Source organism: Argiope bruennichi, chromosome X2 (assembly GCF_947563725.1).
Source record: "Argiope bruennichi chromosome X2, qqArgBrue1.1, whole genome shotgun sequence".
NCBI classification, from domain to species: Eukaryota; Metazoa; Arthropoda; class Arachnida; order Araneae; family Araneidae; genus Argiope; species Argiope bruennichi.
In genome coordinates, this window is record NC_079163.1 from 38,321,722 (window position 1) to 38,349,228 (window position 27,507).

General features: G+C 26.8%; 1 long non-coding RNA gene across 2 annotated transcripts in view; it reads left to right on the plus strand.

Moving 5' to 3' along the window:
- The window catches only part of LOC129960688 (uncharacterized), a 230,998-nt gene that overhangs the window by 171,762 nt on the left and 31,729 nt on the right, over nucleotides 1–27,507 (plus strand). For both annotated transcript variants that reach the window (XR_008783656.1, XR_008783655.1), the window contains exon 3: nucleotides 627–687. This is a non-coding gene — a long non-coding RNA (uncharacterized LOC129960688). The remainder of the gene's footprint in view (nucleotides 1–626; nucleotides 688–27,507) is intronic.

Sequence of the window (27,507 nt, forward strand, 5' to 3'; positions counted from 1 at the left end):
TTGATACAACAAATCATGAATTTATGGCATAAAATCAATGTTTTTTGCTTCTTGACACTTTATATTTGTATTTTTCATTCTTTATTCTTGTTGCAGCTGCAACAGAATATTAGATCTCATTATTCTCAGTTTAATATTTAACTTCCAATTGTACTGTTCACTTAAAGTGTTTGTATTCTATATCTTTTGATTTCAAATGTTGGGGCATTTCTATGTGTTAGTAGGACTGACTATGTTTCTGATTCCACTATATTCTTTTCTGAACCTTTTTATAAAATTAAAATCTGAAAATATTGCTTTTGTAGCATATAAGGTATTTGAAAATGTAAAGCTTAATTTGTTGGTATATCAAGAAAAGTATGTTCAGTTGGTATTACATTTGAATTTTAATTATATCTAAAATCTCTGTTACATACTAATGTCAATGCAGAATGAAATCTGCTTTCTCTCTGATAAACTTAATAATTAATCTGTATTTCGAAAAACTCAGAATGGGATTTGATGTGTAAATTTTTAAGTCTCTGAATTTTTAAAAATAATTATTTATGTCCTGATGTGTATGTGTTTTACATTTCTTTAACAATACTGCATGTTGAATTTAAACATTTTTTTCTTTCCTTTCAGAGGTATAAAAAGTTATGAAAGGGACTTGGTTGAAATGCAAACTAATCTTAAGACATGAATGAGGTGTGTATATTTTTGTTTGTCTTTCATATTTTCAAGTTTTTTTTCATTAAATTACTACTTTGTGTTCATATTTAAATGTGTTCTAATGTAAGGGATGAGAAAAAAGTTACATAAATTATAAATTGGTCCTTTGACCTTGAATTTGAGAAATGTGTCTTGATACAACAAATCATGAATTTATTTCATAAAATCAATGTTTTTTCTTCTTGACACTTTCTATTTGTATTTTTCATTCTTTATTCTTGTTGCAGCTGCAACAGAATATTAGATCTCATTATTCTCAGTTTAATATTTAACTTCTAATTGTACTGTTCACTTAAAGTGTTTGTATTCTGTATCTTTTGATTTCAAATGTTGGGGCATTTCTGTGTGTTAGTAAGACTGACTATGTTTCTCATTCCACTATATTTTTTCAAAATTAAAAACTGAAAATATTGCGTTTTTAGCATATAAGGTATTTGAAAATGTAAAGCATAATTTTTTGGCATAGCAAGAAAAGTATGTTCAGTTGTTATTACATTTGAATTTTAATTATATCTAAAATCTCTGTTACATACTAATGTCAATGCAGAATGAAATCTGCTTTCTCGCTAATAAACTTAATAATTAATCTGTATTTCGAAAAACTGAGAATGGGATTTGATATGTAAATTTTTATGTCTCTGATTTTGTAAAAATAATTATTTGTGTCCTGATGTGTATGTGTTTTACATTTCTTTAACAATACTGCATGTTGAATTTAAACATTTTTTTCTTTCCTTTCATATGTATAAAAAGTTATGAAAGGGACTTGGTTGAAATGCAAAGAGGGAGCTAAACTAATCTTAAGACATTAATCAGGTATGTATATTTTTGTTGGTGTTTCATTTTTTTCAGTTTTTTTTTTATTTAATTAGCACTTTCTGTTCATATTTAAATCTGTTCTAATGTAAGGGATCAGAAAAAAGTTACATGAATTATGAATTGGACCTTTGTTCATGAATTCGAGAATGTGTCTTGATACAACAAATCATGAATTTATGGTATAAAATCAATGTTTTTTGCTACTTGACACTTTCTGTTTGTAATTTTCATTCTTTATTCTTGTTGCTGCTGTAGCAGAATATTAGATCTCATTATTCTCAGTTTAATATTGTACTTGTAATTGTACTTTTTACTTAAAATGTTGGCAATAAAGAAAATACTTCTAAGTCTATTTGTTTTTATTTCAAATTTTCAATCATACCTTTGCGATATTAAGGCAAATTGTGTTTCTTCTTTGAGTACATTTTTTCTCCGTTTTTTGAAATTTAAAAACAGAAAATATTTATTCTTATACTGCTTAATAATAAAAAATGTAAAGTGTTATTGGGAGATTAAGAAAAGCTTGACAAATTGTTATTACAATTTGAATTTGAATTTTTGCTATAATCTCAGTTTTATTCTGATATTAATTTTTAATATTGATGTAAATTATTTATGTTTCTTAGTATCGTATAAAATATAACAGACAAATCCGTTAAAATAGAGAATATACGAATTTAAATATTTGGCAAAGCAAAATTTAAATGAAGCCATATTTGCAGTATTATAAGAATATTTAGTCTTCAAGTATTAAAATCACTCATCATGCTAAAATAAAAGGAAATAATATTAATTTGCAAATAATATCTTAAATATTCATAGAACTTTTAACCAAATGTTGAAATAAAAAGGCAGAATGTAATTGACGTCAATAATTAAAAACTGAAATGTGTCTTGAATATCAATTTTTTTTTCCGACAAGTAAGTGAATTTTGCTCTAAATTGTTTCATTTGACACAATTTCAAATGAATATGTAATCTACATCAAGAGAAAACTTTATATTGCAATTGAATAAAACTGAATTTTCAAAACAAAAATTAAAAACTAATGAAGTTTTGACACCATATGAAGAATAAATGAGATCATCAAGGATGTGTAATTTAAATCAATAATTGGAAAATAAAAATGTGTGTTGAACATCAGTTTTTATTCCAAGATCAAATGATTATGTAATCGGCATAGAGAGAAATTTTATATTGCAATGGAATGAAGTTGAATTTTAGTCTAATTAAAAACTAAACATGATTTGTCACCAAATGAACAATTAAGGAGACATTCACTGAAAATGTGTTATATAATAATTAAGTAAATTATCTTTGATATGTGGTATCTGTCGAAATGTACCAAAGAAACAAGCTTATTGTGCTAAAAATTAAATATTCTAAATTCTTAGTAAATCAAAATTAAACAGATTTTAAAACATTAGGCCAATCTGTTGATTTAGGAGCAAAATCAATCAGTTAGTTTAAGTTTTTAGTGGCATAAAGTCCAATTTAATTTTTATGTAGATCATTTATGATACTTGGTATCATATAAAATATGACAAATAATCAAATCCATGAAAAAAGGAGAGGATTTAACAAAACAAAATGAAAGTATACAGCTATAAAATGTAAAAAAAAAAAAAAAAAAAAAAAAAAAGCTTCTTAATAATAAAAATTAGACTCATCATGCTGTAAATAAAATGAAATTATAGCAATTTACAAATAATTTCTTAAATATTTACACAATTATTAAACAGTTGTGTAAATAAAATGCAGAATGTAATTTTTGTCAATGATTGAAAAATGAAAATGTATATTGAAGATCAGTTTTATTTCAAGTTCAGATGAATATGTAATCTATGTAGAGAGATATCTTTATGTTGCAATAGAATTAAGCTGAATTTTAGCGAAATTAAAAACCAATCACGATTTGACACCAAATGAACAATAAATGAAAGATTTAGTTATGATGTGTGATATAATAATTAGGTATTTTTTATGGCATTGACAAAATGTAACAAAAAAATGGGATTATATTGCAAAAAAAAAAAAAAAAAAAAAATTCTAATTTGTAGCAAATCAAAACATCAAAACTGAACAGATTTTTATAGAAAACCTATCGTCTTTTAGCTTCTTTTAGAGAAGTACTGAAATTCAACGTACTTCAATGCCGATATTCTTCTGAGTCTTAATGGTACTCAGATGTAATTTTTATGCATTTTCCTATACATCTGACTTTGAATTATGAAAGAAGAATTATACTATATTTTGCGCATACACATTAAATTTTTTTCTTTCTGAAAAATAAAAGTCAAGATTATGTTTCCAAAGATGGATAGCAACGACATCATTGAGCTGACGGAAGAATATAGAAAGAACTCCGGAACAACTTATGGAAATGTATTCTTTACCGCAGCAAGAAGTTGCAGAGGATATTTGATCTGGAAAGAAGAAAATAATAGCTTCAACAGAGCAGCAGCCTTCCAGTGAAATAAGGGAGATGCTGAAAGCTACTCTCTTATCACCCTGATAAGGTAGTAGCTATACACACTCCTAATTAATTTACGAATAATGCTGTGCATCATTTCCGACAAGTTTCGAAGCGTATCATAAGACAAATGTCTTTAGACAGATTTCTTGTAATAAAAGCCATGCATTAAAAATAGTAATTTATATAATAATATATATATATATTTTTTCTGAAATGGAATAGATTGTCCTATTATACATGGTTTTCTCTGGATTTTTTTTTTCCCCGGTTTGCCCGTAACGAGGATGTAGCATTCTTTCGAGTACGATTCTGTAATGAATTACACTTATTACGCAAGATACCACGGTACACGTTTCTTTAAATATATAAACAATATTCACAAAGTATTTGATCAAATATGTGATTTGATAATGATTTAAGACAATGAAGGAAAAAAAAGAGACAAGTTAATTAAGAAATTCGGACTCTGTTTCTTCCACTGAATGTTAATTTTCACTTTGAAAAGCAATGTCCAGAATTTTTAATCGTCTTGATTTATTTGTTTTTCTTTCGCTGTTGTTTGTCTTAAATGATTTTTCACCATCTTTCCTGTGTTAAAATTATTCATCATGATCCATTGCAGAATTAGAGCAAAGAGACATGCATCTGTTAGCAGCAGGAGAGCAGCGTAAAATAGAAGCAAACATTCTGATGAGAAATTAGATCAACATTAACTAATTATAAATTGCACAATAATTTTGCTCAAAATATAGAAAAGAAAATTTTAATATTTTTTATTTATTACTTTTTTTTGTGATCAGAAAGCACATTTCTTATGATTTTCGAAAAAAAAAAGAAAATGTCATTTACAGGCAGGAATATATTACATTCTACACACTTTGAATGCTGTTTTGGCTCAACTTCCCTAAAAGCATTCATATCTTCCTCGTAATGAGACATATATTTCAAATAGTGCCGCACACTTGTGCCGCCATCCATGAAATGAAAATAAAGCTTTGTGAAACTGGACTATAATAATCCAGTGGATCTCAAAATATTTCTATTAATGCTCTATGCCATGAGAAAAATGAGGAGATTTAAGAGTCTCTTCAATAAATAAAGGGTATAGAAATTAGTCAAGTAATAACTTAAAAGAAATTTTAATTAAAAAAATTCTATAAAAATTACATTCTTTAAGTAAACATGGGTTCCTCACATGCAAGCAAGGGAACCGCACACAGACTGAAGAAAAACTCCTGAAATACTCTGTTTCCGGTGTCAGGGGTTGCCAGAATGTTCGCTTAAGGCAGAGATCTTTCATCCCATCCGGTGATGCATAACAGTGCGGGTGCTACAAGGGTTAATATAAAAATGTCTTAGGAGAGTTGCATTCAGTAACATATTCAGACAAAGAATCCGCAAAATATTTAATTTCATTCTTCTAAACAGGGCATTTAAAAATAATTCTTTACTTTTATTTTCAATAATTTTAATCCTTAAGTCTCTTTAAAGCTGAAATTGCGTAATACGATTAAGCAGCCTCGGCAGATCAGATCCATGAAACGAGTTTGTGAACTGAAAATTACAAACAACCCAGTCCTTTTTATTATTATTATTTATTTATCGAGACGAACTTAAGAGTCAGAATTAATAAACTATTTTTTTTATTCCTCTAAATGACGAATTTTCAAAATGCAGTTGAACATTTTGATTTGTCTTTTAAGTGTAAAATTTGCTTGTGCGTACGTATATATACACACACACAAACAAATGCAATTTTATGGGAGATCAATGAATATATATATATATATATATATATATATATATATATATATATATATATATATATATATATATATATATATATATATATATATATATATATATATATATATATATATATATATATATATATATATATATATATATATATATATATATATATATATATATATATATTCAATGATAACCCACGAAAAGTGAAATTAGTTTTATTTTCCAAAATACTAACTGTAGGAGAAAATTACGTTTCTTTCATTCATCTAACCACGCACAGTTTTAAGTTTTATATGCAAAATTTGCAGAGATATGCTCATTTTTAATTTTAGAAGGACTAATCGGCAATTTCAATGAAAACGTTTGTTTCTGAAACATTTATTCAAGAAATAAAAATTGTCACATTCAATTATTTTTCTAGTAGTACATCATCCAACTATCATAACCTAGAAGAAATTTACTAATAATGCATAAGATTGCTCATTATAATTAGTCTTTAGTTGCAACTTTGATTCTATAAAAAAAAAAAAAGGTGGAAAAACTTCAGAAACTGAAAATTTAATACATCTCGAAGAAGCACTAGAAAGCCGTCTAAGAAAATAAAATTATTTGCTTGCTCTCTAAAACAATGCTATATTCAGTAATAAGGAAAGTTTAGATACGCTGAATATTTGTTTTGTATATAATCGTCATGCCGTCGTGGTTGTGGAAGAATATAATCATCGTTTTTCGAATCTCTAGCATCCTTCTAGTAACTGTGTTTACAGAACGAATTATATAGCAGGATCATTTCAGTTTATATTTTGGCTAATTTTTTAAATTACTCTCATGCTAATGCACGAATAATCAGTCCAAAACTCAACATTCTAGGACCGACAGTGTAGAATTTATTTCAACGTAATAACTGGCATCCATAGAGAATACACTCTGTCCTTGGATTTGTCTAGAATGTTGAAGTTGCGCCCAATCTTAGGTAAAATTAAAATCTCAATTATCTGAATGTGGTGAAAAAAATCAAACATTTTCAACTTTAAGCAATATAATATTACAATGATGAAAAGAAACATAGTCAAATAATAGAATATTTAATATCATGAAGGAAAGAAATGTAATCAATGAACATTTTCTTTTTTCGAATAGCGTTCCTTTTAACTGGAAAAAAAAAAAAATTATTTCAAAAAATGCTGCATTACACAAAAAAGCAAGGTTTTAACTAATAATTTCTCCGTGAAAATTTCTATCTATAAGTTAATATAATCTTCATACAAAATACAATTTCAATTCAATGATTGCGCATTTTAAGAACACTCAATTCAAACTGATTAGAAATAAACATTACGTTTAATTCAAAAAGAAAGAAATGATGAATCCAGCCTGAAGACTTCCTGAAGGATCACCCTCAGGCATTAGCGCTCTTTATATACAATGCATCATTTTTTATAGTCTATGTATTTTCTGTAGGCGGTTCAAGGTCACGTTTTTTACCTCGTTACTTTTTGTTTGCGTCGCAACGCTGTGGCAGATAACAGTGTCTTTTTTCTTCAGTATCTCTTTTTTCTTTTCTTTCTTTTTTTCTTTTTCTTTTTTTTCCCCTTGCCACAGCTGTTAAGGTAAGGCCAGCTTAATGTCCTTACTGAAACGTACTGTTGTGGGGAAAAAAAAAAAAAAAAAAAAAAAACAAGCTTTGTCGAAACCATGGCAACGGACAAGGAGAAAGGGAGAATAGCAGGGCAAACGAGTTTCCTTGAAACGCCCACAGAAATTACACAGACTATAGTTTGGTTGAGAAAAAAATTTATTTTTAATTGAATTTCTTAATTATAGCATTTATGATTAATTTCAATTCAAACCGATATTTAACTCATTAGATGTGGGATTATTCAATTATAAGTACAAATACCAAGAAGGATCGCAAAATTTATAATTTCTTTTTCGCCAAAACTGATATAATGTCATACAACAAAAGCATACCTGAAACAAATGGTACTAAATAGTATATGATAATGCGAAATAATTATTTCCCAGATTCGCAATGTTCTCAACCTTTAAAGTAGGCGTCTTGGTATCACAAATTTTGGACTGAATAATTTAAATATATGTTTCCGTAAGTGATGGATCATCCTCTTGAAATTTCAATAAATTTTTAATCAGAAATTCTCCAAAGAAAGAAAGGACACAGAGACTACTATTATCTTTTTCACCAGAACAGGATTATGAAAATTTCGCGATTTAGAAAGGGATTTATATTCGTTTAGTAAATATAACATCCCGTTTAGAATTGATCCTATGTATGTTGTTATATGGACATAGGAATTTTGAACAGTAATTAAATGATTAGAACGATACCACAGGAACACCGCACTTCATAGGGAACTTATTAATATCGAAAATTATATTGTACGGTCTAAATAACTATTTAATGTTATCTAAAAACGAGAGTAATAGGAATATTTGTGAGTTGGGCCTCCTATTTTTCCCCTTCTAAGAAACTCCTTTCATTGTTTTATGTGTAAAAAACGAAATAAAATTTTTTCTTGCTCCGGCACGAAAGTTCCTGCTAAATGCCAATAACTATAATCTGACTAGAAAGAAGATTAGAACATTTAGTACCTGCTAATATTGATTATAGGAACTGACTGAAACCTTAATCACCTTAAATAATTTGAAATTTATTTAACAAAGAGGGCATTTAAATTTTTTTTTCATTTTAAAGTTTTCAAAATTTAGTTCGAAATTATGCAAATAATTTCGATCTAAATATAATAATATTGTTTTTTATTAATATTTTAACAAACTCTTTTATTGATTATCAACTTAAATATCATTATTATATTAACTATCAATAATAAAATGCTTTGTCAGATTATGGGAATTTGCTACATATAACAGCTCTCGCAAATAATTAAGATAAAAAAAATTACCTGATTTCCATTTCAGTTAGTCAGGTCTAATCTATAACTTTTCAGGAGGTTCGAATTTGCCAAAACAAAGACCCAAGAAAATTACGTTACCCGTTAAGAGCCTCTAAATGTTTTATCGGGGCCTAAGGAGACAGCTGAATACCCTCATATTCTCAGTGGTTTCCCTGAAATGGTGAAAGACTTGGAAAAGCAACAAAGGTCGTTATTACTTTTCATAGTTGTAAGGTTCTTATAAGCACTTATAATTTATGGTGAAGTTTGAAACAGCAACTGGAAGAGAATGAGCTAAAAAAATAATTAGTAAATTTATACAAATGTGTACGGTACAAAGCGATGAATAAAAAAAAAAAGAAAAGAAATATGTAACCAACATTTGAGGTGAAACATATTCATTTCAGGATAGTGAATTGAACTGAAAAATAAAATACTACTTGTACACAATTACAATTTCAAATTATTTTTATATCTTGCAGTTATGACAGTTATAAATTTTATCTTAGTAATATCTGAGTGATATTAAGATTGAGTTTGCTTAATATTTCTTTCAAAACAGAGTACGTTCGCCAAAATTGTGGCAATCGTTTGCCATTAAGGTTGGGGATTTAAAGATGAGTTCTTCAATATTGGACTGAGTTTTGATTAACATAGAGAAGAACCTATCGTTTTCGTTATCGAATTACAGAATTGTTTGATTTCATAATGCCATATGAGCGTACGCATATTTTCCCTATTTTTTCCTTTCATTTCCGATGTTAGTTTCAAATTCTCACCAATATATATATATTTTATTTTATTTTTGTTAAAATAAAGTAAACATGATTTGTAAATAGTTATTAATTCATTTCATGTAGATCACGGGCCTTTCAAAGAGTCATATACAAAGGCAAATAACTTCTTAGAAAATTAATGATAATTTTTGGAATTTTTTTGGGAAATTGTAATTCTTGAATAATGTTTTCTTTTAATGTCAAAATTATGATCTTAAACCAAATAGCAGTAAAAATACTAAATGATTTTAAATATGACTGCTTGTTTTCACTATCGTATCTGCCTTGGAATTTCTCATTATAAAATCCCGATTGCGTCATACATTTTCCCTTCTTTCTTTTAAAGCTAAAAGTTTTTATCCAGTGCACACTGTCTTTTCAATTATTTTTGTTTGGTTTCAAAAGTTTCAGAAAGTGTTAAACTGTGTCGAAGATAGAAGAAATGGTGCAAAAGCATTTTTGTTTACTTTTGATTTTGTACCATATTCAGCTTTTTTTCTTTTTACTCTATTCTTAATTTAACTTATTTATTGATAATAATGTTACTCTCTGAAAGTCTCATTCTTTTTTTTTATGTATATATTTTTAAACTATTTGACTATTTTATGTGTATATTATTTAAACTATGTGCAATTATTTAAACTATGTGTATATATTTCAATCTATTTGACTAAATTCTTAAGGTTAAAACAAAAGTTTTTTTTTTTTTTTCAAATGCTGTATTCTATTACTATTATACTATTTTTAAATATACTTACTATTTCTCTTCATAGGCATCAATATTAATTAATGGTCCTTCATTATTATTTCTTTTTCAACTTAATTTTTTTGGTCACATTTATGCAGCCCATATATTTTTGGTTTTCTTAGACTTTTTTATGATATCCTTTGTTTCATAACTTTGTGTCAGATTTGATATGTTTTCTTATATAATAGATCAGAAATAATTAACACGAATTTTAAATTAGAGTACTTGCTTTAACTTATTTAACTTCTTTTTTTTTGTGTTTTATCTTTGTTTGTCTTTAAAATATTGCAGATTTTTATTTAATTACCACTTTGTGTTCACATTTAAATCAGTTCTAATGTAAGGAATGAGAAAAAAAAAAAAAAATGAATTATAAAGTGGGCCTTTTTTCATAATCGAGAAATGTATCTTGATACAACAAATCATGAATTTATGGCATAAAATCAATGTTTTTTGCTTCTTGACACTTTCTATTTGTATTTTTCATTCTTTATTCTTGTTGCAGCTGCAACAGAATATTAGATTTCATTATTCTCAGTTTAATATTTAACTTCTAATTGCACTGTTCACTTAAAATGTTTGTATTCTATATCTTTTCATTTCAAATATTGGAGCATTTCTGTGTGTTAGTAAGACTGACTTTGTTTTTCAGTCCACTATATTCTTTTCTGAACCTTTTTATAAAATTAAAAACTGAAAATATTGCTTTTTTAGCATATAAGGTATTTGAAAATGTAAAGAATAATTTTTTGGCATATCAAGAAAAGTATGTTCAGTTGTTATTACATTTGAATTTTAATTATATCTATAATCTCTGTTGCATACTAATGTCAATGCAGAATGAAATCTGCTTTCTCTCTGATAAACTTAATAATTAATCTGTATTTCGAAAAATTGAGAATGGGATTTGATGTCTAAATTTTTAAGTCTCTGAATTTTTAAAAATAATTATTTATGTCCTGATGTGTATGTGTTTTACATTTCTTTAACAATACTGCATGTTGAATTTAAACATTTTTTTCTTTCCTTTCATAGGTATAAAAAGATATGAAAGGGACTTGGTTGAAATGCAAACTAATCTTAAGACATGAATGAGGTGTGTATATTTTTGTTTGTCTTTCATATTTTCAAGTTTTTTTTCATTAAATTACTACTTTGTGTTCATATTTAAATGTGTTCCAATGTAAGGGATGAGAAAAAAGTAACATGAATTATAAATTGGTCCTTTGACCTTGAATTGGAGAAATGTGTCTTGATACAACAAATCATGAATTTATGGCATAAAATTAATGTTTTTTGCTTCTTGACACTTTATATTTGTATTTTTCATTCTTTATTCTTGTTGCAGCTGCAACAGAATATTAGATCTCATTATTCTCAGTTTAATATTTAACTTCTAATTGTACTGTTCACTTAAAGGGTTTGTATTCTATATCTTTTGATTTCAAATGTTGGGGCATTTCTGTGTGTTAGTAAGACTGACTATGTTTCTCATTCCACTATATTTTTATAAAATTAAAAACTGAAAATATTGCGTTTTTAGCATATAAGGTATTTGAAAATGTAAAGCATAATTTTTTGGCATAGCAAGAAAAGTATGTTCAGTTGTTATTACATTTGAATTTTAATTATATCTAAAATCTCTGTTACATACTAATGTCAATGCAGAATGAAATCTGCTTTCTCTCTGATAAACTTAATAATTAATCTCTATTTCGAAAAACTGAGAATGGGATTTGATGTGTAAATTTTTAAGTCTCTGAATTTTTAAAAATAATTATTTATGTCCTGATGTGTATGTGTTTTACATTTCTTTAACAGTACTGCATGTTGAATTTAAACATTTTTTTCTTTCCTTTCATAGGTATAAAAAGTTATGAAAGGGACTTGGTTGAAATGCAAACTAATCTTAAGACATGAATGAGGTGTGTATATTTTTGTTTGTCTTTCATATTTTCAAGTTTTTTTCATTAAATTACTACTTTGTGTTCATATTTAAATGTGTTCTAATGTAAGGGATGAGAAAAAAGTTATATGAATTATAAATTGGTCCTTTGACCTTTAATTGGAGAAATGTGTCTTGATACAACAAATCATGAATTTATGGCATAAAATCAATGTTTTTTGCTTCTTGACACTTTCTATTTGTATTTTTCATTCTTTATTCTTGTTGCAGCTGCAACAGAATATTAGATCCCATTATTCTCAGTTTAATATTTAACTTCTAATTGAACTGTTCACTTAAAGTGTTTGTATTCTATATCTTTTGATTTCAAATGTTGGGGCATTTCTGTGTGTTAGTAAGACTGACTATGTTTCTCATTCCACTATATTCTTTTCTGAACCTTTTTATAAAATTAAAAACTGAAAATATTGCTTTTTTAGCATATAAGGTATTTGAAAATGTAAAGAATAATTTTTTGGCATATCAAGAAAAGTATGTTCATTTGTTATTACATTTGAATTTTAATTATATCTAAAATCTCTGTTACATACTAATGTCAATGCAGAATGAAATCTGCTTTCTCTCTGATAAACTTAATAATTATCTGTATTTCGAAAAACTCAGAATGGGATTTGATGTGTAAATTTTTAAGTCTCTGAATTTTTAAAAATAATTATTTATGTCCTGATGTATATGTGTTTTACATTTCTTTAACAATACTGCATGTTGAATTTAAACATTTTTTTCTTTCCTTTCATAGGTATAAAAAGTTATGAAAGGGACTTGGTTGAAATGCAAACTAATCTTAAGACATGAATGAGGTGTGTATATTTTTGTTTGTCTTTCATATTTTCAAGTTTTTTTTTCATTAAATTACTACTTTGTGTTCATATTTAAATGTGTTCTAATGTAAGGGATGAGAAAAAAGTTACATAAATTAAAAATTGGTCCTTTGACCTTTAATTGGAGTAATGTGTCTTGATACAACAAATCATGAATTTATGGCATAAAATCAATGTTTTTTGCTTCTTGACACTTTCTATTTGTATTTTTCATTCTTTATTCTTGTTGCAGCTGCAACAGAATATTAGATCTCATTATTCTCAGTTTAATATTTAACTTCTAATTGTACTGTTCACTTAAAGTGTTTGTATTCTATATCTTTTGATTTCAAATGTTGGGGCATTTCTGTGTGTTAGTAAGACTGACTATGTTTCTCATTCCACTATATTTTTATAAAATTAAAAACTGAAAATATTGCGTTTTTAGCATATAAGGTATTTGAAAATGTAAAGCATAATTTTTTGGCATAGCAAGAAAAGTATGTTCAGTTGTTATTACATTTGAATTTTAATTATATCTAAAATCTCTGTTACATACTAATGTCAATGCAGAATGAAATCTGCTTTCTCTCTGATAAACTTAATAATTAATCTCTATTTCGAAAAACTGAGAATGGGATTTGATGTGTAAATTTTTAAGTCTCTGAATTTTTAAAAATAATTATTTATGTCCTGATGTGTATGTGTTTTACATTTCTTTAACAGTACTGCATGTTGAATTTAAACATTTTTTTCTTTCCTTTCATAGGTATAAAAAGTTATGAAAGGGACTTGGTTGAAATGCAAACTAATCTTAAGACATGAATGAGGTGTGTATATTTTTGTTTGTCTTTCATATTTTCAAGTTTTTTTCATTAAATTACTACTTTGTGTTCATATTTAAATGTGTTCTAATGTAAGGGATGAGAAAAAAGTTATATGAATTATAAATTGGTCCTTTGACCTTGAATTGGAGAAATGTGTCTTGATACAACAAATCATGAATTAATGGCATAAAATCAATGTTTTTTGCTTCTTGACACTTTCTATTTGTATTTTTCATTCTTTATTCTTGTTGCAGCTGCAACAGAATATTAGATCTCATTATTCTCAGTTTAATATTTAACTTCTAATTGTACTGTTCACTTAAAGGGTTTGTATTCTATATCTTTTGATTTCAAATGTTGGGGCATTTCTGTGTGTTAGTAAGACTGACTATGTTTCTCATTCCACTATATTTTTATAAAATTAAAAACTGAAAATATTGCGTTTTTAGCATATAAGGTATTTGAAAATGTAAAGCATAATTTTTTGGCATAGCAAGAAAAGTATGTTCAGTTGTTATTACATTTGAATTTTAATTATATCTAAAATCTCTGTTACATACTAATGTCAATGCAGAATGAAATCTGCTTTCTCTCTGATAAACTTAATAATTAATCTCTATTTCGAAAAACTGAGAATGGGATTTGATGTGTAAATTTTTAAGTCTCTGAATTTTTAAAAATAATTATTTATGTCCTGATGTGTATGTGTTTTACATTTCTTTAACAGTACTGCATGTTGAATTTAAACATTTTTTTCTTTCCTTTCATAGGTATAAAAAGTTATGAAAGGGACTTGGTTGAAATGCAAACTAATCTTAAGACATGAATGAGGTGTGTATATTTTTGTTTGTCTTTCATATTTTCAAGTTTTTTTCATTAAATTACTACTTTGTGTTCATATTTAAATGTGTTCTAATGTAAGGGATGAGAAAAAAGTTATATGAATTATAAATTGGTCCTTTGACCTTTAATTGGAGAAATGTGTCTTGATACAACAAATCATGAATTTATGGCATAAAATCAATGTTTTTTGCTTCTTGACACTTTCTATTTGTATTTTTCATTCTTTATTCTTGTTGCAGCTGCAACAGAATATTAGATCCCATTATTCTCAGTTTAATATTTAACTTCTAATTGAACTGTTCACTTAAAGTGTTTGTATTCTATATCTTTTGATTTCAAATGTTGGGGCATTTCTGTGTGTTAGTAAGACTGACTATGTTTCTCATTCCACTATATTCTTTTCTGAACCTTTTTATAAAATTAAAAACTGAAAATATTGCTTTTTTAGCATATAAGGTATTTGAAAATGTAAAGAATAATTTTTTGGCATATCAAGAAAAGTATGTTCATTTGTTATTACATTTGAATTTTAATTATATCTAAAATCTCTGTTACATACTAATGTCAATGCAGAATGAAATCTGCTTTCTCTCTGATAAACTTAATAATTATCTGTATTTCGAAAAACTCAGAATGGGATTTGATGTGTAAATTTTTAAGTCTCTGAATTTTTAAAAATAATTATTTATGTCCTGATGTATATGTGTTTTACATTTCTTTAACAATACTGCATGTTGAATTTAAACATTTTTTTCTTTCCTTTCATAGGTATAAAAAGTTATGAAAGGGACTTGGTTGAAATGCAAACTAATCTTAAGACATGAATGAGGTGTGTATATTTTTGTTTGTCTTTCATATTTTCAAGTTTTTTTTTCATTAAATTACTACTTTGTGTTCATATTTAAATGTGTTCTAATGTAAGGGATGAGAAAAAAGTTACATAAATTAAAAATTGGTCCTTTGACCTTTAATTGGAGTAATGTGTCTTGATACAACAAATCATGAATTTATGGCATAAAATCAATGTTTTTTGCTTCTTGACACTTTCTATTTGTATTTTTCATTCTTTATTCTTGTTGCAGCTGCAACAGAATATTAGATCTCATTATTCTCAGTTTAATATTTAACTTCTAATTGTACTGTTCACTTAAAGTGTTTGTATTCTATATCTTTTGATTTCAAATGTTGGGGCATTTCTGTGTGTTAGTAAGACTGACTATGTTTCTCATTCCACTATATTTTTATAAAATTAAAAACTGAAAATATTGCGTTTTTAGCATATAAGGTATTTGAAAATGTAAAGCATAATTTTTTGGCATAGCAAGAAAAGTATGTTCAGTTGTTATTACATTTGAATTTTAATTATATCTAAAATCTCTGTTACATACTAATGTCAATGCAGAATGAAATCTGCTTTCTCTCTGATAAACTTAATAATTAATCTCTATTTCGAAAAACTGAGAATGGGATTTGATGTGTAAATTTTTAAGTCTCTGAATTTTTAAAAATAATTATTTATGTCCTGATGTGTATGTGTTTTACATTTCTTTAACAGTACTGCATGTTGAATTTAAACATTTTTTTCTTTCCTTTCATAGGTATAAAAAGTTATGAAAGGGACTTGGTTGAAATGCAAACTAATCTTAAGACATGAATGAGGTGTGTATATTTTTGTTTGTCTTTCATATTTTCAAGTTTTTTTCATTAAATTACTACTTTGTGTTCATATTTAAATGTGTTCTAATGTAAGGGATGAGAAAAAAGTTATATGAATTATAAATTGGTCCTTTGACCTTGAATTGGAGAAATGTGTCTTGATACAACAAATCATGAATTAATGGCATAAAATCAATGTTTTTTGCTTCTTGACACTTTCTATTTGTATTTTTCATTCTTTATTCTTGTTGCAGCTGCAACAGAATATTAGATCCCATTATTCTCAGTTTAATATTTAACTTCTAATTGAACTGTTCACTTAAAGTGTTTGTATTCTATATCTTTTGATTTCAAATGTTGGGGCATTTCTGTGTGTTAGTAAGACTGACTATGTTTCTCATTCCACTATATTTTTATAAAATTAAAAACTGAAAATATTGCGTTTTTAGCATATAAGGTATTTGAAAATGTAAAGCATAATTTTTTGGCATAGCAAGAAAAGTATGTTCAGTTGTTATTACATTTGAATTTTAATTATATCTAAAATCTGTGTTACATACTAATGTCAATGCAGAATGAAATCTGCTTTCTCTCTGATAAACTTAATAATTAATCTCTATTTCGAAAAACTGAGAATGGGATTTGATGTGTAAATTTTTAAGTCTCTGAATTTTTAAAAATAATTATTTATGTCCTGATGTGTATGTGTTTTACATTTCTTTAACAGTACTGCATGTTGAATTTAAACATTTTTTTCTTTCCTTTCATAGGTATAAAAAGTTATGAAAGGGACTTGGTTGAAATGCAAACTAATCTTAAGACATGAATGAGGTGTGTATATTTTTGTTTGTCTTTCATATTTTCAAGTTTTTTTCATTAAATTACTACTTTGTGTTCATATTTAAATGTGTTCTAATGTAAGGGATGAGAAAAAAGTTATATGAATTATAAATTGGTCCTTTGACCTTTAATTGGAGAAATGTGTCTTGATACAACAAATCATGAATTTATGGCATAAAATCAATGTTTTTTGCTTCTTGACACTTTCTATTTGTATTTTTCATTCTTTATTCTTGTTGCAGCTGCAACAGAATATTAGATCCCATTATTCTCAGTTTAATATTTAACTTCTAATTGAACTGTTCACTTAAAGTGTTTGTATTCTATATCTTTTGATTTCAAATGTTGGGGCATTTCTGTGTGTTAGTAAGACTGACTATGTTTCTCATTCCACTATATTCTTTTCTGAACCTTTTTATAAAATTAAAAACTGAAAATATTGCTTTTTTAGCATATAAGGTATTTGAAAATGTAAAGAATAATTTTTTGGCATATCAAGAAAAGTATGTTCATTTGTTATTACATTTGAATTTTAATTATATCTAAAATCTCTGTTACATACTAATGTCAATGCAGAATGAAATCTGCTTTCTCTCTGATAAACTTAATAATTATCTGTATTTCGAAAAACTCAGAATGGGATTTGATGTGTAAATTTTTAAGTCTCTGAATTTTTAAAAATAATTATTTATGTCCTGATGTGTATGTGTTTTACATTTCTTTAACAATACTGCATGTTGAATTTAAACATTTTTTTCTTTCCTTTCATAGGTATAAAAAGTTATGAAAGGGACTTGGTTGAAATGCAAACTAATCTTAAGACATGAATGAGGGGTGTATATTTTTGTTTGTCTTTCATATTTTCAAGTTTTTTTTTCATTAAATTACTACTTTGTGTTCATATTTAAATGTGTTCTAATGTAAGGGATGAGAAAAAAGTTACATAAATTAAAAATTGGTCCTTTGACCTTTAATTGGAGTAATGTGTCTTGATACAACAAATCATGAATTTATGGCATAAAATCAATGTTTTTTGCTTCTTGACACTTTCTATTTGTATTTTTCATTCTTTATTCTTGTTGCAGCTGCAACAGAATATTAGATCTCATTATTCTCAGTTTAATATTTAACTTCTAATTGTACTGTTCACTTAAAGTGTTTGTATTCTGTATCTTTTGATTTCAAATGTTGGGGCATTTCTGTGTGTTAGTAAGACTGACTATGTTTCTCATTCCACTATATTTTTTCAAAATTAAAAACTGAAAATATTGCGTTTTTAGCATATAAGGTATTTGAAAATGTAAAGCATAATTTTTTGGCATAGCAAGAAAAGTATGTTCAGTTGTTATTACATTTGAATTTTAATTATATCTAAAATCTCTGTTACATACTAATGTCAATGCAGAATGAAATCTGCTTTCTCGCTAATAAACTTAATAATTAATCTGTATTTCGAAAAACTGAGAATGGGATTTGATATGTAAATTTTTATGTCTCTGATTTTGTAAAAATAATTATTTGTGTCCTGATGTGTATGTGTTTTACATTTCTTTAACAATACTGCATGTTGAATTTAAACATTTTTTTCTTTCCTTTCATATGTATAAAAAGTTATGAAAGGGACTTGGTTGAAATGCAAAGAGGGAGCTAAACTAATCTTAAGACATTAATCAGGTATGTATATTTTTGTTGGTGTTTCATTTTTTTCATTTTTTTTTTTATTTAATTAGCACTTTCTGTTCATATTTAAATCTGTTCTAATGTAAGGGATCAGAAAAAAGTTACATGAATTATGAATTGGACCTTTGTTCATGAATTCGAGAATGTGTCTTGATACAACAAATCATGAATTTATGGTATAAAATCAATGTTTTTTGCTACTTGACACTTTCTGTTTGTAATTTTCATTCTTTATTCTTGTTGCTGCTGTAGCAGAATATTAGATCTCATTATTCTCAGTTTAATATTGTACTTGTAATTGTACTTTTTACTTAAAATGTTGGCAATAAAGAAAATACTTCTAAGTCTATTTGTTTTTATTTCAAATTTTCAATCATACCTTTGCGATATTAAGGCAAATTGTGTTTCTTCTTTGAGTACATTTTTTCTCCGTTTTTTGAAATTTAAAAACAGAAAATATTTATTCTTATACTGCTTAATAATAAAAAATGTAAAGTGTTATTGGGAGATTAAGAAAAGCTTGACAAATTGTTATTACAATTTGAATTTGAATTTTTGCTATAATCTCAGTTTTATTCTGATATTAATTTTTAATATTGATGTAAATTATTTATGTTTCTTAGTATCGTATAAAATATAACAGACAAATCCGTTAAAATAGAGAATATACGAATTTAAATATTTGGCAAAGCAAAATTTAAATGAAGCCATATTTGCAGTATTATAAGAATATTTAGTCTTCAAGTATTAAAATCACTCATCATGCTAAAATAAAAGGAAATAATATTAATTTGCAAATAATATCTTAAATATTCATAGAACTTTTAACCAAATGTTGAAATAAAAAGGCAGAATGTAATTGACGTCAATAATTAAAAACTGAAATGTGTCTTGAATATCAATTTTTTTTTCCGACAAGTAAGTGAATTTTGCTCTAAATTGTTTCATTTGACACAATTTCAAATGAATATGTAATCTACATCAAGAGAAAACTTTATATTGCAATTGAATAAAACTGAATTTTCAAAACAAAAATTAAAAACTAATGAAGTTTTGACACCATATGAAGAATAAATGAGATCATCAAGGATGTGTAATTTAAATCAATAATTGGAAAATAAAAATGTGTGTTGAACATCAGTTTTTATTCCAAGATCAAATGATTATGTAATCGGCATAGAGAGAAATTTTATATTGCAATGGAATGAAGTTGAATTTTAGTCTAATTAAAAACTAAACATGATTTGTCACCAAATGAACAATTAAGGAGACATTCACTGAAAATGTGTTATATAATAATTAAGTAAATTATCTTTGATATGTGGTATCTGTCGAAATGTACCAAAGAAACAAGCTTATTGTGCTAAAAATTAAATATTCTAAATTCTTAGTAAATCAAAATTAAACAGATTTTAAAACATTAGGCCAATCTGTTGATTTAGGAGCAAAATCAATCAGTTAGTTTAAGTTTTTAGTGGCATAAAGTCCAATTTAATTTTTATGTAGATCATTTATGATACTTGGTATCATATAAAATATGACAAATAATCAAATCCATGAAAAAAGGAGAGGATTTAACAAAACAAAATGAAAGTATACAGCTATAAAATGTAAAAAAAAAAAAAAAAAAAAAAAAAAAAAGCTTCTTAATAATAAAAATTAGACTCATCATGCTGTAAATAAAATGAAATTATAGCAATTTACAAATAATTTCTTAAATATTTACACAATTATTAAACAGTTGTGTAAATAAAATGCAGAATGTAATTTTTGTCAATGATTGAAAAATGAAAATGTATATTGAAGATCAGTTTTATTTCAAGTTCAGATGAATATGTAATCTATGTAGAGAGATATCTTTATGTTGCAATAGAATTAAGCTGAATTTTAGCGAAATTAAAAACCAATCACGATTTGACACCAAATGAACAATAAATGAAAGATTTAGTTATGATGTGTGATATAATAATTAGGTATTTTTTATGGTATTGACAAAATGTAACAAAAAAATGGGATTATATTGCAAAAAAAAAAAAAAAAAAAATTCTAATTTGTAGCAAATCAAAACATCAAAACTGAACAGATTTTTATAGAAAACCTATCGTCTTTTAGCTTCTTTTAGAGAAGTACTGAAATTCAACGTACTTCAATGCCGATATTCTTCTGAGTCTTAATGGTACTCAGATGTAATTTTTATGCATTTTCCTATACATCTGACTTTGAATTATGAAAGAAGAATTATACTATATTTTGCGCATACACATTAAATTTTTTTCTTTCTGAAAAATAAAAGTCAAGATTATGTTTCCAAAGATGGATAGCAACGACATCATTGAGCTGACGGAAGAATATAGAAAGAACTCCGGAACAACTTATGGAAATGTATTCTTTACCGCAGCAAGAAGTTGCAGAGTATATTTGATCTGGAAAGAAGAAAATAATAGCTTCAACAGAGCAGCAGCCTTCCAGTGAAATAAGGGAGATGCTGAAAGCTACTCTCTTATCACCCTGATAAGGTAGTAGCTATACACACTCCTAATTAATTTACGAATAATGCTGTGCATCATTTCCGACAAGTTTCGAAGCGTATCATAAGACAAATGTCTTTAGACAGATTTCTTGTAATAAAAGCCATGCATTAAAAATAGTAATTTATATAATAATATATATATATATTTTTTCTGAAATGGAATAGATTGTCCTATTATACATGGTTTTCTCTGGATTTTTTTTTTCCCCGGTTTGCCCGTAACGAGGATGTAGCATTCTTTCGAGTACGATTCTGTAATGAATTACACTTATTACGCAAGATACCACGGTACACGTTTCTTTAAATATATAAACAATATTCACAAAGTATTTGATCAAATATGTGATTTGATAATGATTTAAGACAATGAAGGAAAAAAAAGAGACAAGTTAATTAAGAAATTCGGACTCTGTTTCTTCCACTGAATGTTAATTTTCACTTTGAAAAGCAATGTCCAGAATTTTTAATCGTCTTGATTTATTTGTTTTTCTTTCGCTGTTGTTTGTCTTAAATGATTTTTCACCATCTTTCCTGTGTTAAAATTATTCATCATGATCCATTGCAGAATTAGAGCAAAGAGACATGCATCTGTTAGCAGCAGGAGAGCAGCGTAAAATAGAAGCAAACATTCTGATGAGAAATTAGATCAACATTAACTAATTATAAATTGCACAATAATTTTGCTCAAAATATAGAAAAGAAAATTTTAATATTTTTTATTTATTACTTTTTTTTGTGATCAGAAAGCACATTTCTTATGATTTTCGAAAAAAAAAAGAAAATGTCATTTACAGGCAGGAATATATTACATTCTACACACTTTGAATGCTGTTTTGGCTCAACTTCCCTAAAAGCATTCATATCTTCCTCGTAATGAGACATATATTTCAAATAGTGCCGCACACTTGTGCCGCCATCCATGAAATGAAAATAAAGCTTTGTGAAACTGGACTATAATAATCCAGTGGATCTCAAAATATTTCTATTAATGCTCTATGCCATGAGAAAAATGAGGAGATTTAAGAGTCTCTTCAATAAATAAAGGGTATAGAAATTAGTCAAGTAATAACTTAAAAGAAATTTTAATTAAAAAAATTCTATAAAAATTACATTCTTTAAGTAAACATGGGTTCCTCACATGCAAGCAAGGGAACCGCACACAGACTGAAGAAAAACTCCTGAAATACTCTGTTTCCGGTGTCAGGGGTTGCCAGAATGTTCGCTTAAGGCAGAGATCTTTCATCCCATCCGGTGATGCATAACAGTGCGGGTGCTACAAGGGTTAATATAAAAATGTCTTAGGAGAGTTGCATTCAGTAACATATTCAGACAAAGAATCCGCAAAATATTTAATTTCATTCTTCTAAACAGGGCATTTAAAAATAATTCTTTACTTTTATTTTCAATAATTTTAATCCTTAAGTCTCTTTAAAGCTGAAATTGCGTAATACGATTAAGCAGCCTCGGCAGATCAGATCCATGAAACGAGTTTGTGAACTGAAAATTACAAACAACCCAGTCCTTTTTATTATTATTATTTATTTATCGAGACGAACTTAAGAGTCAGAATTAATAAACTATTTTTTTTATTCCTCTAAATGACGAATTTTCAAAATGCAGTTGAACATTTTGATTTGTCTTTTAAGTGTAAAATTTGCTTGTGCGTACGTATATATACACACACACAAACAAATGCAATTTTATGGGAGATCAATGAATATATATATATATATAATATATATATATATATATATATATATATATATATATATATATATATATATATATATATATATATATATATATATATATATATATATATATATATATATATATATATATATATATATATATATATATATATATATATATATATATATATATATATATATATATATATATATATATTCAATGATAACCCACGAAAAGTGAAATTAGTTTTATTTTCCAAAATACTAACTGTAGGAGAAAATTACGTTTCTTTCATTCATCTAACCACGCACAGTTTTAAGTTTTATATGCAAAATTTGCAGAGATATGCTCATTTTTAATTTTAGAAGGACTAATCGGCAATTTCAATGAAAACGTTTGTTTCTGAAACATTTATTCAAGAAATAAAAATTGTCACATTCAATTATTTTTCTAGTAGTACATCATCCAACTATCATAACCTAGAAGAAATTTACTAATAATGCATAAGATTGCTCATTATAATTAGTCTTTAGTTGCAACTTTGATTCTATAAAAAAAAAAAAAGGTGGAAAAACTTCAGAAACTGAAAATTTAATACATCTCGAAGAAGCACTAGAAAGCCGTCTAAGAAAATAAAATTATTTGCTTGCTCTCTAAAACAATGCTATATTCAGTAATAAGGAAAGTTTAGATACGCTGAATATTTGTTTTGTATATAATCGTCATGCCGTCGTGGTTGTGGAAGAATATAATCATCGTTTTTCGAATCTCTAGCATCCTTCTAGTAACTGTGTTTACAGAACGAATTATATAGCAGGATCATTTCAGTTTATATTTTGGCTAATTTTTTAAATTACTCTCATGCTAATGCACGAATAATCAGTCCAAAACTCAACATTCTAGGACCGACAGTGTAGAATTTATTTCAACGTAATAACTGGCATCCATAGAGAATACACTCTGTCCTTGGATTTGTCTAGAATGTTGAAGTTGCGCCCAATCTTAGGTAAAATTAAAATCTCAATTATCTGAATGTGGTGAAAAAAATCAAACATTTTCAACTTTAAGTAATATAATATTACAATGATGAAAAGAAACATAGTCAAATAATAGAATATTTAATATCATGAAGGAAAGAAATGTAATCAATGAACATTTTCTTTTTTCGAATAGCGTTCCTTTTAACTGGAAAAAAAAAAAAATTATTTCAAAAAATGCTGCATTACACAAAAAAGCAAGGTTTTAACTAATAATTTCTCCGTGAAAATTTCTATCTATAAGTTAATATAATCTTCATACAAAATACAATTTCAATTCAATGATTGCGCATTTTAAGAACACTCAATTCAAACTGATTAGAAATAAACATTACGTTTAATTCAAAAAGAAAGAAATGATGAATCCAGCCTGAAGACTTCCTGAAGGATCACCCTCAGGCATTAGCGCTCTTTATATACAATGCATCATTTTTTATAGTCTATGTATTTTCTGTAGGCGGTTCAAGGTCACGTTTTTTACCTCGTTACTTTTTGTTTGCGTCGCAACGCTGTGGCAGATAACAGTGTCTTTTTTCTTCAGTATCTCTTTTTTCTTTTCTTTCTTTTTTTCTTTTTCTTTTTTTTCCCCTTGCCACAGCTGTTAAGGTAAGGCCAGCTTAATGTCCTTACTGAAACGTACTGTTGTGGGGAAAAAAAAAAAAAAAAAAAAAAACAAGCTTTGTCGAAACCATGGCAACGGACAAGGAGAAAGGGAGAATAGCAGGGCAAACGAGTTTCCTTGAAACGCCCACAGAAATTACACAGACTATAGTTTGGTTGAGAAAAAAATTTATTTTTAATTGAATTTCTTAATTATAGCATTTATGATTAATTTCAATTCAAACCGATATTTAACTCATTAGATGTGGGATTATTCAATTATAAGTACAAATACCAAGAAGGATCGCAAAATTTATAATTTCTTTTTCGCCAAAACTGATATAATGTCATACAACAAAAGCATACCTGAAACAAATGGTACTAAATAGTATATGATAATGCGAAATAATTATTTCCCAGATTCGCAATGTTCTCAACCTTTAAAGTAGGCGTCTTGGTATCACAAATTTTGGACTGAATAATTTAAATATATGTTTCCGTAAGTGATGGATCATCCTCTTGAAATTTCAATAAATTTTTAATCAGAAATTCTCCAAAGAAAGAAAGGACACAGAGACTACTATTATCTTTTTCACCAGAACAGGATTATGAAAATTTCGCGATTTAGAAAGGGATTTATATTCGTTTAGTAAATATAACATCCCGTTTAGAATTGATCCTATGTATGTTGTTATATGGACATAGGAATTTTGAACAGTAATTAAATGATTAGAACGATACCACAGGAACACCGCACTTCATAGGGAACTTATTAATATCGAAAATTATATTGTACGGTCTAAATAACTATTTAATGTTATCTAAAAACGAGAGTAATAGGAATATTTGTGAGTTGGGCCTCCTATTTTTCCCCTTCTAAGAAACTCCTTTCATTGTTTTATGTGTAAAAAACGAAATAAAATTTTTTCTTGCTCCGGCACGAAAGTTCCTGCTAAATGCCAATAACTATAATCTGACTAGAAAGAAGATTAGAACATTTAGTACCTGCTAATATTGATTATAGGAACTGACTGAAACCTTAATCACCTTAAATAATTTGAAATTTATTTAACAAAGAGGGCATTTAAATTTTTTTTTCATTTTAAAGTTTTCAAAATTTAGTTCGAAATTATGCAAATAATTTCGATCTAAATATAATAATATTGTTTTTTATTAATATTTTAACAAACTCTTTTATTGATTATCAACTTAAATATCATTATTATATTAACTATCAATAATAAAATGCTTTGTCAGATTATGGGAATTTGCTACATATAACAGCTCTCGCAAATAATTAAGATAAAAAAAATTACCTGATTTCCATTTCAGTTAGTCAGGTCTAATCTATAACTTTTCAGGAGGTTCGAATTTGCCAAAACAAAGACCCAAGAAAATTACGTTACCCGTTAAGAGCCTCTAAATGTTTTATCGGGGCCTAAGGAGACAGCTGAATACCCTCATATTCTCAGTGGTTTCCCTGAAATGGTGAAAGACTTGGAAAAGCAACAAAGGTCGTTATTACTTTTCATAGTTGTAAGGTTCTTATAAGCACTTATAATTTATGGTGAAGTTTGAAACAGCAACTGGAAGAGAATGAGCTAAAAAAATAATTAGTAAATTTATACAAATGTGTACGGTACAAAGCGATGAATAAAAAAAAAAAGAAAAGAAATATGTAACCAACATTTGAGGTGAAACATATTCATTTCAGGATAGTGAATTGAACTGAAAAATAAAATACTACTTGTACACAATTACAATTTCAAATTATTTTTATATCTTGCAGTTATGACAGTTATAAATTTTATCTTAGTAATATCTGAGTGATATTAAGATTGAGTTTGCTTAATATTTCTTTCAAAACAGAGTACGTTCGCCAAAATTGTGGCAATCGTTTGCCATTAAGGTTGGGGATTTAAAGATGAGTTCTTCAATATTGGACTGAGTTTTGATTAACATAGAGAAGAACCTATCGTTTTCGTTATCGAATTACAGAATTGTTTGATTTCATAATGCCATATGAGCGTACGCATATTTTCCCTATTTTTTCCTTTCATTTCCGATGTTAGTTTCAAATTCTCACCAATATATATATATTTTATTTTATTTTTGTTAAAATAAAGTAAACATGATTTGTAAATAGTTATTAATTCATTTCATGTAGATCACGGGCCTTTCAAAGAGTCATATACAAAGGCAAATAACTTCTTAGAAAATTAATGATAATTTTTGGAATTTTTTTGGGAAATTGTAATTCTTGAATAATGTTTTCTTTTAATGTCAAAATTATGATCTTAAACCAAATAGCAGTAAAAATACTAAATGATTTTAAATATGACTGCTTGTTTTCACTATCGTATCTGCCTTGGAATTTCTCATTATAAAATCCCGATTGCGTCATACATTTTCCCTTCTTTCTTTTAAAGCTAAAAGTTTTTATCCAGTGCACACTGTCTTTTCAATTATTTTTGTTTGGTTTCAAAAGTTTCAGAAAGTGTTAAACTGTGTCGAAGATAGAAGAAATGGTGCAAAAGCATTTTTGTTTACTTTTGATTTTGTACCATATTCAGCTTTTTTTCTTTTTACTCTATTCTTAATTTAACTTATTTATTGATAATAATGTTACTCTCTGAAAGTCTCATTCTTTTTTTTTATGTATATATTTTTAAACTATTTGACTATTTTATGTGTATATTATTTAAACTATGTGCAATTATTTAAACTATGTGTATATATTTCAATCTATTTGACTAAATTCTTAAGGTTAAAACAAAAGTTTTTTTTTTTTTTTCAAATGCTGTATTCTATTACTATTATACTATTTTTAAATATACTT